Here is a 10,937-nt window from a genome sequence, read left to right on the forward strand (position 1 = left end):
GGGCTATCACGCATATAACTTTTCCTAGGCAATATTTGTTAACTTAGCCTACTCTGGTTTTGAATATGGGGTAGGCTACCACTCATGCGAAGGAAATCACCGGCAGATTGTCGCAGGACATTACACAGATCTTGTCAAGCACTGACAAAGCATGCATGCGTTGGCAATCATACAAATATTTTTGTATCATCGCGATGCAAATGCATGTGTGTATAATAATATTCTGAATTCAAGTTAATGCTTGTGAAATAAAGGCATTTATATGTTTATGATTGTTTGATTCATTGGGATGTGCATGTGGGCAATAGTGGTTCACGTTGCTGTACTCACAATTTCGGAACAGCGGGCTGTCGGAAAAATGGGCTTTCGGAACATTGGCATGGAACCTTGGTCAGGTAATAGCCGAGTGACAGCTGATTTGACAGTACTGCTGTTGTTTTAAGCAAATAAAATGTGGAACGTCCTTATACGTGTTTAAGGAGGGGTTGTAAAGGTGCTCATATCTTCGGACCTCTTCTGTTATGTTTGTTCATAATCAACAAGAATAAGCTTGTGAGACAGTCTGCAGGATATTCATAAAAAACCGTGTCATTAGTATGAACAGTTGAGACAACTTATCCCTCTTTCGTCTTCCGGGTCACGACCTGGCAGGGAGAGAGGGAGCATGCGCAAAGACGCAAAGTCCAGTTCCTTATCCAATTCACCGTTACATGCCGCAATAGTCGAACTATCAACTGGATCGGATCGAGTTATCCAGGGGTGTTAGTCCGACTATTTGCGGTCCGACTACGATCCGACTAAGATGCTTACATGAAACGGATAATGCGATTTCAGTCAGACTAAGGCAGTTATTCGAATCCATGTAACCACGGTCAGAGTAAAATCATTACGCAGGTGATTGGGGATAACGAATGTGATCAGAAGTTGTCGGACAAAATGCAAGAAGGAGCTGATGCTCTGGACTGGTTTAGTGCCCTGTTTTCGTCATGGAAAGGCATCTTAATGTCTTGTGTACAAATTATGTTACTTGTCCTGTGTTTATTGGCAACTGTACATGTTATGTGATACCCTGCATTCGAAAAATGATGACCACTATGAAAGTCAACACAGTTGACGCCCACTAAGTTAGCCTACAAATGCAATGATTCATTTAGCCTCTCTCTCGTCTGCTGTGGTCTGGGAGTGAGCCCGTGCCTCTCTCTCTCTGAGAGTGGGCCTCTGCCCGTCTTTCTCTCTCTCTCTCTCTCTCTCTCTCTCTCTCTGAGAGTGAGCCCGTGCCTCTCTCTGGCCTACCAGGACGTGGGTGAGCCCGACAAGCTGGTTGTTGAATAAATATACTTATAAGCAACTCTGGAGTACTGAGGTAACTTGAGTGAATATCCACCTAACACCCTCTGACTGCTGACCTCCCTCTGTCAGGACAGCACAGACTAGTGCACACATGAATGCACCAGCACTTTTTTCAACACCGACCTGTTTTTTTTTGCACTCATAAATACATCCTCACTTTTTTCCCTAACTGCCTCTGGATATGTGTCTTTAAAATGTGGAAATGTGTTTTAAAGTGTGTCTTGTTGTTAAAAATGTGTCTCAGTTTTTAGATAGTGTCTCTGTTTTACAAGTGTCCCTGGTTTTAAGCATGTGATATTCTGTTCTGTGGAGAACGGTATTTCGATCCCTTGTATGCTGAGTGTGTATAATGGAAGTGAGAAATAAACTGGATTCTGATTCTGAGTTGATGAACGTAAGGTCACATTTCACAACAGACAAACTAACCTAACAGTTGACCATTCTGACAGGCATGAAGGTATGTATGACAGCATAATGTTAAACAAAGTACAAACTATAAGCAGTGGTGAATTTTCTATTTGGTAGCCTACAACCCAACATTGAAACATTAGATTAATAAATGCATACTCACCCGTCATGAATTCGCAAAGAAGATGACATGTGGGGCGCAGCAGTTGAAAGGTGATGATTTCATTGGTCAAGGTCATACCTGCCATTCTATTGGTTGGTGAATTTTTTTCCGGGTAATTTCAGGCCTTCCGGATTTTCCTGACTCTCTGCCGCGATTTATACATTGATTTTGCTAATCAATTTTGCAGCCCTGCTGTTAATACTCAGGTGTGTCCTATAAATGAGAATGCATTTTTTCGCCTCGAAGTTATTCAGTAAGCCTGCCAGGTAAACAAGAGTGGGTCTCTCTCTCTCTCTCTCTCTTCCTCATTCACATATGAATCCCATTAATGTGTCAGGTAAAAACAACATGGAATGGATAACAAAAAATCCACAAAGATATCACATTGTGAGAAGTGTAAAACATAGCTAGGTAAACTGGCATGAGACCCTATCTCGAGCTCAGGGAAACATGTTAGCAATTGGTAGTTGCTAGTATCTGTAATACTAAGTCATGTTAATATGAAGGGAATATGAACTTGTGTTAATATGAAGCTGTACAGACACCAAGAGGGTTTTTACTTATTTCAGTTTTTTAACTATCCTATGATGGCTATCTCTAGCTTAGGGAACCATTAACAGTTGGCTGTTGCTCATGAGCTGGACTCATATTTATGTGTTATTAATATGAACTTGAAAATTGAGGAGACTATAACATCAGCTAGATAACCAGCTATGATTTCATGCAAATGGAACTTTGCCATTTGAACAGTTTAAGGTAATTTATTTTTTATATCATTTTTTCTTTGCTCGGGGTAACATTATCGAATACATAATTCAGACATAAATTTTAACAATTAATCATCAATAACACAACAGAAAAAAAGGTTGGTAAGATGGCTGATTTGCTCATTAACAGTCATTTAGAGTAAACAAATAAATAAATGACATACAGTACCTACTGTCTACATACATACATACATACATACATACATGCGACACATACATACATACATCCATGCTCTATATACACATACATATATACATACATACATACATACATACATACATACATACATACATACATAAATACACAAGTACATACGTACATGAGTCGCAATCATTAAAGTCTTACATTTTAAGTATAAAGGTAAAGTAGATCTTAACTACTGAGAAACAGAAATATTCTTGTAAACGTGTGACATAATCCGCCTCCAAGTGTCAGGGGTGGGGGAATTGAATTAGACATTTGCTCTAAACTCAATAATGTTTCGAATGCCTTTAACCATACTTTTTCATATATATTAATGGTGATTTTCCAGTTGATAACTATGACTCTCTTTGCACTCATGAGACCAATGGATACTGTCTTTTTCTTAAAAGGGGGCCAGCTCATATTATCCATGTAATTCAAAATGCATAATTTAGGATCAAAGGGGATCTTTTCTCTAATGATATTAGACAGATTAATTATGACTTTCTTCCAGAAACTTTGCAACATAAGACATTTCCATATCATGTGGAAATAGAAGCCTTTCTCCTTGTTACAATGCCAGCATTTATCATTGCTCTGTAACCCCATCAATGTGAGTTTTCTTGGTGTATAGTATGTTCTATTAATACATTTAAAGTGTATGGTTTAATTACGTGCAGAATTTGATATTCTATGCATTTTCCGCCAGACTGATGTCCAAAATTGTGGTTCTATAATTTCCTCCAAATCATTTTCCCAAATCTTTTCCAATGTGGCACAGGCAGCATTGCCCCAATTAGTTATCATCTTATAAATTCTGCTACTCAAATGCACTTTTTACTCATTATTGTCATTAAGGGGGACTTTGCATTTATGTACACAATGATGGTGTAACAACAGCAACATCATTGACAGTCACTGCTCCCCTGACTTAGAAATGCTATCGACGATGTGTAGACCCTTCTACTTGCCACGGGAGCTAACAGTTGTCATTGTGACAGCTGTTTACATACCACCGGATGCTAACGTTAGCGCAGCACTCACTCAGCTGTACGCTACCGTAAGTAAACATCAACGGGCTCATCCAGACGGAGTGCACATCATAGCCGGTGACTTTAATCAAGCGTGCTTGAAGACAGTGCTACCTAAGTTCACCCAATATGTTAAGTGTGCTACCAGAGGGAACAATACGCTCCAACTTAAAGCATGCCTACAGAGCCACACCCCTCCCCCATTTAGGACAGTCAGATCACCTTTCACTGCTTCTCATCCTGGCATACACACCGCTCAGGAGGAAGACAAAACCTTACATAAAGACCATAAAAATCTCAACTGCAGGACTGCTTTGAACAAACAGTGTTGGACATATTTGAACAACAGGACCTGGAGGAATATACAGGAACTGTACTGTCCTACATCAATCATTGTACAGAAAGTGTCACTGCAGTCAAAAGGATTCAGGTGTTTCCTAACCAGAAACCCTGGATGACAAGCGAGGTCAAGACCCTACTCCAGGAGCGGAACTCCGCCTTCAGGTCAGCTGACAAGGCCCTGTATAGTACTGCTAGAGCCAACCTGAAGAGAGGCATCAAAGATGCCAAGAAGGCTTACAAGGAAAAAATCGTAGACCATCTCACTAATAATAATCCAAGGAGAGTGTGGCAGGGATTTCAAAACATCACCAACTACAAGAACAGCAACACCTGCACTGTCCACGCTGATGCCTCACTGGCAGAGGAACTTAATCACTTCTTTGCCTGTTTCAAGGTCAACAGGCCCACCACAATTGCACTGACTCCACCAACCCCAGCAGCCACACTCTCACCCTACAAGAACAAGAAGTGAGATGTGTTCTCAAATCAGTGAGCACAAGTAGGGATGCACCGATACCACTTTTTTACAAACCGATACGAGTACGTGTATTTCTATTTGTGTACTTGCCGATACCTAGTACCGATACCGATACTTCTTAGATTTGGTCTCCATGAAAGTGCAATTAATTTGGAGGCAGATTTTATTTTATCCTCTGCAGATTATGTCAAGCCTATAGTACAAAATTAACAGAAGGCTATCCCAAGCCAAAAATAAACAGAGCTTTCTGGTTTTAACACACAAAAAAGCCTTCAAACAGACAATATCATCACATTAGACAAAATGCAAATATAACCAGATAAAGGCAATTCAATTTGCTGCATAGTTAACAACACAGTCTGCTTAACAAAAAGTGAACAGAACTATTACTGGATAAGCACAACAGCACATTTCAGTTACAAAAGGATCAGAAGAATCTCCTGCTCAAGTACACAAACAATCACTTAACCTATGTGGCACAGTCTTTCTCTCTACCTCTCTCTCTCTCTGTGTGTGCGTGCGCGTTTTTTTCTTCTGCAAGACGTCAGTTAAGATTGGTTGCTTCGTCTTGCGCCACTAGCATCAGTGAACTCTGTGTACTTAGCACTATTGTGTGTCTTCAGATGTTTAATCAAATTGCTTGTGTTAAACAAAGTACTTTCCTTTCCGGCCCTCGACACCGTAGCAATGCAGATCTTACACTGTGTCTTACTCCTGTCGTCGTCGTTTATCTTAAAATGAGCCCGAATCGCCGTTATGGCAGAACAACGGAATTGCTAATCGCTAACGAGATGCTAGCAGCTAAATTTAGCGAAACCTGTATACTGAAATACTTTGTCACTATGACAAACTTTCCTAACACAGTCAAACATCAAGCAAATGAAACACAAGACGGCAAATAAGCTACTTACTAGTCTGGCAGAGAGTGGTAGGACAGGTAGGACAATAAATCACATTTTGTGTCAGCATAGCTCGGCCAGTTTGATGCAGTGAAATACTGATGAGTGGTATCGGTGCTTGGTATCGGCAATTCAAAAACGAGTACGAGTACGAGTATTTTAACGAAGTATCGGCGCATCCCTAAGCACAAGGAAAGCCGCTGGCCCTGACGGAGTATCTGGAAAGGTACTCAATTCCTGTGCCAACCAACTCGCTGGGGTCTTCACTAAGATCTTTAACCTTTCTCTTACTCTAGCCACCATCCCACCCTGCCTAAAATCAGCTACCATCATCCCCGTCCCTAAGAAACCAGCCATCAACAGCTTGAATGACTATAGACTGAGCCACCTGGAACTCCGAGGAACCTATATAAGAATGCTCTTCATTGACTACAGCTCAGCTTTTAATACTATCATCCCTGACATACTAGTCAGCAAATTAACTGCACTTAGCCTCTCCCCCTCCATCTGCACCTGGATAAAGGACTTCCTCACAAACCGCCCACAAACTGTAAAACTCGGCCCCCACCTCTCCTCCACCAACACGCTAAGCACTGGCTCTCCACAAGGCTGTGTGCTGAGCCTACTACTGTACTCCTTGTACACTCATGACTGTACTCCGACCCATCCCACCAACACCATCATTCAATTTGCTGATGACACCACCGTGATCGGACTCATATCAGACGACGAATCAGCATACAGAGATGAAGTACAGAAACTGACAGTGTGGTGCTCAGACAACAATCTGTCACTGAACACCACAAAAACTAAATCATTAATTCTGGACTACAGAAGGCAAAGTGCAGATCCGGCCCCACTCTACATCAACGGGGACTGTGTGAAGAAGGTCCACACCTTCAAGTTCCTAGGAGCCCACTTAACAGATGACGTCTCATGGTCTGCTAACACCTCAGAGACAGTCAAAAAGGCACAGCGACTACACTTCCTGAGAGTACTCAGGAAAAACAACCTGGAGTGTAATCTGATGGTGGCCTTCTACCGCACCACTATTGAAAGTGTACTGACCTACTGCATCTCGGCGTGGTACTCCGGTTGCACTGCAGCAGATAAGAGAGCCCTCCAAAGGGTCAACACAGCCCAAAGAAATCACTGGCTGCTCACTGCCCTCCCTGGAATCCATTGCCCGCTCCCGCTACCTTAGCAGGGCCAATAACATCTTGAAAGACTCCTCTCACCCAGGCCACCATCTGTTTACTCTCCTGCCCTCAGGCAGACGGTACAGGTCCTTTAGAGCAAGGAACACGCGTCTTAAGAACAGTTTTTCCCCGACGGCCATCAGAACACTAAATACAGACATGCACTAAACACTAATAACTTTATTGACTACAAGTCACACATACCATCTCAGTCACCTTACACATGTGTATAAACAAAAACTTTTCTGTATTTATTGCAAAGCACCTCAGCGAAGTACTGTTGATGTATTTATTGTTCCTCAGGGAAGTTCTTGAATCTATAACACTGCACTTTGTTGAACTCTTAATATACAGTATATATATTTTTAAGCTATTCGTACTGTTTTTAGATAGTTGTAATATTTCGTTGTATGCAAATACAATGACAATAAAGGCTTTTCTATTCTAGTGTTTTTCTACATTGGATAATTCTGGAAACTGTATACGCTCTCCAAGAAATTGTGTAAGCTGTGATCTGATTTGGAGATAGAGCCAGAAGTATTTATTAATGAGGTCAAATTGATCCTTTAGCTGTTCAAAGGACATAATTTCACCTTCAAAAAAAATATTCCCACTCATAATTTTGTAGTGTGTGGTCTTTCGCCCTAAAGGTACTATTGTCCCACAGAGGAGTGTTAGGGGAGAGATGCAAGTTGAGTTGTAACAAATTGTGCAAACGTTTTATTATTTCGCATGAAAAATGTATAATTGGATTGTCAATTTATTTTAAATAAAATTATTATTATTTAATTATTATTCTTTCTGGTGTGAGCGAGTGTCTGAGTGAGAATTTTACCGCATTTCATAATTTTTTACTTCTCAATTGATACAGAGCAAAATTACGTTTTTCATTAGAAAAAGTATTTAACTCAAGTTTGGCTTGAGCAAGTTCTTTATATACAGTAATTTGTCATTGTCAGGTGATGCTTTGTGCTTGTTTTCCAATTCTTTTCCAATTTTTGATTTGCCTTCTTTTTCTTATAAGATGCATCACTCAGTGACCGTGGTTACATGGATTCGAATAACTGCCTTAGTCGGACTGAAATCGCATTATCCGTTTCATGTAAGCACCTTAGTCGGATCGTAGTCGGACCGCACATAGTCGGACTAACACCCCTGGATAACTCGATCCGATCCAGTTGATAGTTCGACTATTGCGGCATGTAACGGTGAATTGGATAAGGAACTGGACTTTGCGTCTTTGCGCATGCTCCCTCTCTCCCTGCCAGGTCGTGACCCGGAAGACGAAAGAGGGATAAGTTGTCTCAACTGTTCATACTAATGACACGGATTTTTATGAATATCCTGCAGACTGTTTCACAAGCTTATTCTTGTTGATTATGAACAAACATAACAGAAGAGGTCCGAAGATATGAGCACCTTTACAACCCCTCCTTAAACACGTATAAGGACGTTCCACATTTTATTTGCTTAAAACAACAGCAGTAGCCTACTGTCAAATCAGCTGTCACTCGGCTATTACCTGACCAAGGTTCCATGGCAATGTTCCGAAAGCCCATTTTTCCGACAGCCCGCTGTTCCGAAATTGTGATTACAGCAACGTGAACCACTATAGCCCACATGCACATCCCAATGAATCACACAATCATAAACATATAAATGCCTTTATTTCACAAGCATTAACTTGAATTCAGAATATTATTATACACACATGCATTTGCATCGCGATGATACAAAAATATTTGTATGATTGCCAACGCATGCATGCTTTGTCAGTGCTTGACAAGATCTGCGTAATGTCCTGCGACAATCTGCCGGTGATTTCCTTCGCATGAGTGGTAGCCTACCCCATATTCAAAACCAGAGTAGGCTAAGTTAACAAATATTGCCTAGGAAAAGTTATATGCGTGATAGCCCGGTGAGCGTCTCCGCTCTGCTGTGCAAACGAAATGCTGTGTGTGTTTTGTGCCACTTTGGAACACTGGGCCGTCTCCCCTGACCCATACCTGTCAAACTCGGTGATACTATTCACAACTAATTTGTCCTTCATTTTATCAAATATGATGACATTTGGTATTGTGCACGCGTGAGTTTAGTTTTGTTCAGTTATTTGGCGCTGAAAAAAACCACGAATAAGTACTGTCAAATCAGAAAGCAAATCAGCTGTCACTCGGCTATTACCTGACCAATACCTATCAAACTCGGTGATACTATTCACAACTAATATGTCCTTCATTCTATCAAATATGATGAAATTTGGTATTTTGCCAGCGAGGCACGCGTGAGTTTAGTTTTGTTCAGTTATCTGGCGCTGAAAAAAACCACGAATAAGTACTGTCAAATCAGAAAGCAAATCAGCTGTCACTCGGCTATTACCTGACCAATACCTGTCAAACTCGGTGATACTATTCACAACTAATTTGTCCTTCATTTTATCAAATATGATGAAATTTGGTATTGTGCCCGTGAGGCAAGCGTGAGTTGAGTTTTGTTCGGTTATTTGGCGCTGCCCTCTAAAGACAGAGACGTGACAGGTGGATCGAGATATTTTCCCGTAAACACTTTTACCTAAATACCTTTATAGACAACATCGATCATACACTCCCATTGCACTCAAACAACCACACTCAAACGGGGAGATATTGTATCAATTAGCCTATTATGTATTGTATTAATTGCAGAGTTCCAGTGGCGCATGCAGCCTTACGCACTGTGCGTACCTTCTGCTACGCGAGAAGAAAAAAAAAATATCATGAACGCATATTTATTACAATGGGGAAACTATAAAATCGGAGTACAGACAACTAATGCCCAGCGTTGACGATGGAGATACAGAGCTGGAAACAGCTAAATGAGTTACGCAGTGAACTTTATCAAGCCCTGGAAAGTTCGGCAAATTTCTATCCAAACATTCATTGCGTCCTGAAGGTCTTGTATCTATCTACGAAAAGACTGACTGGACTTGCTCTCATGAATATTCACACAGATTTGGAAATCGACAGCGAAGAAGTACTAAAACAATTTGATGCAACTGGCAGAAGGGCAATGCGTTTAGGCTGTAACCCATTATTTGCGCGCGTGTGTGAATGTGCGTGCGTTTCTCTCGCCTTTTATCTTTCACCTTTGAATAATGTAACTTATAAACACATCGGCCCAACAGAAACAAACAAACAAACAAACAAACAACCCAAGAGGCAACACGCATTTCTGGACCGATGAACAGACGCGATTCATGCTCAATCAACTGTTGTTGTTATTGGTAGTGGTGAAGAGGTCAAGCGGAAAGGGCTGTATCACCACTAGTTGTAATGAAAACAGCGCCACCTATCGTATCGGATATGACATGCTTTCGGCCAATGATTCGATTTATTCACTGCCATGTATATTGGGATAATAGCACCTACCCTCGAAAGAAAGCATAGTCCGACTAAGCAAAGATTCGAATTATACCATCATGTAAACACACTGACTGTTGTGATCAGAATGAACACCAGCTGAAGATGTATAGAGCATGTCACAACAAAGAAAGTAGGCTACAGTGTTGTGAACTCCAGTCCATCATTCTAAACCAGAGGTCGCCAACCTGTCGATCGCGATCGACGTGTCGATCTCGAAGACCTTCCCTGTCGATCTCCAAATTATTTATTTTTTCAAATACAGAAAAGAAAAAAAAAAAAGTGAAGTGTCTTCTGAAATGTTTTCTAACGGACTTCGGAAGACCAACGTCAGAAAAGATCTCCGCCTAATTCATGAACGCCAGCTATTTAAATCTGAGGATGTCCGTAGAGTTGATATGAACGTAATCACCAACGATTTCTCACCATTTCAGGCCTTCCCACTAAATGCCCCTTCTAAAGCAGCTTGCACACTGCCCCGTCAAACGCCAACATTCTTCAACAAACGCCAACAAACACCGACAGTTGGGTCAGTGTGCGCCAGCAGTTGGTGTTAGTTGGTCATTGTCAGGTACTGTCGAAGAGTTCAACATGTTCAGTCGGATTGGGTAAAGTTGCAGAATGTCTGACCAATGTAGAGAGATTTCCAACAGTCTGACAGCTCGCAACTAGGCTCAACTCGCGTGCATAACATCCTCGAGCTCTCTTGGATGTCGTTGTT

Source organism: Clupea harengus, chromosome 22 (assembly GCF_900700415.2).
Source record: "Clupea harengus chromosome 22, Ch_v2.0.2, whole genome shotgun sequence".
NCBI lineage: Eukaryota > Metazoa > Chordata > Actinopteri > Clupeiformes > Clupeidae > Clupea > Clupea harengus.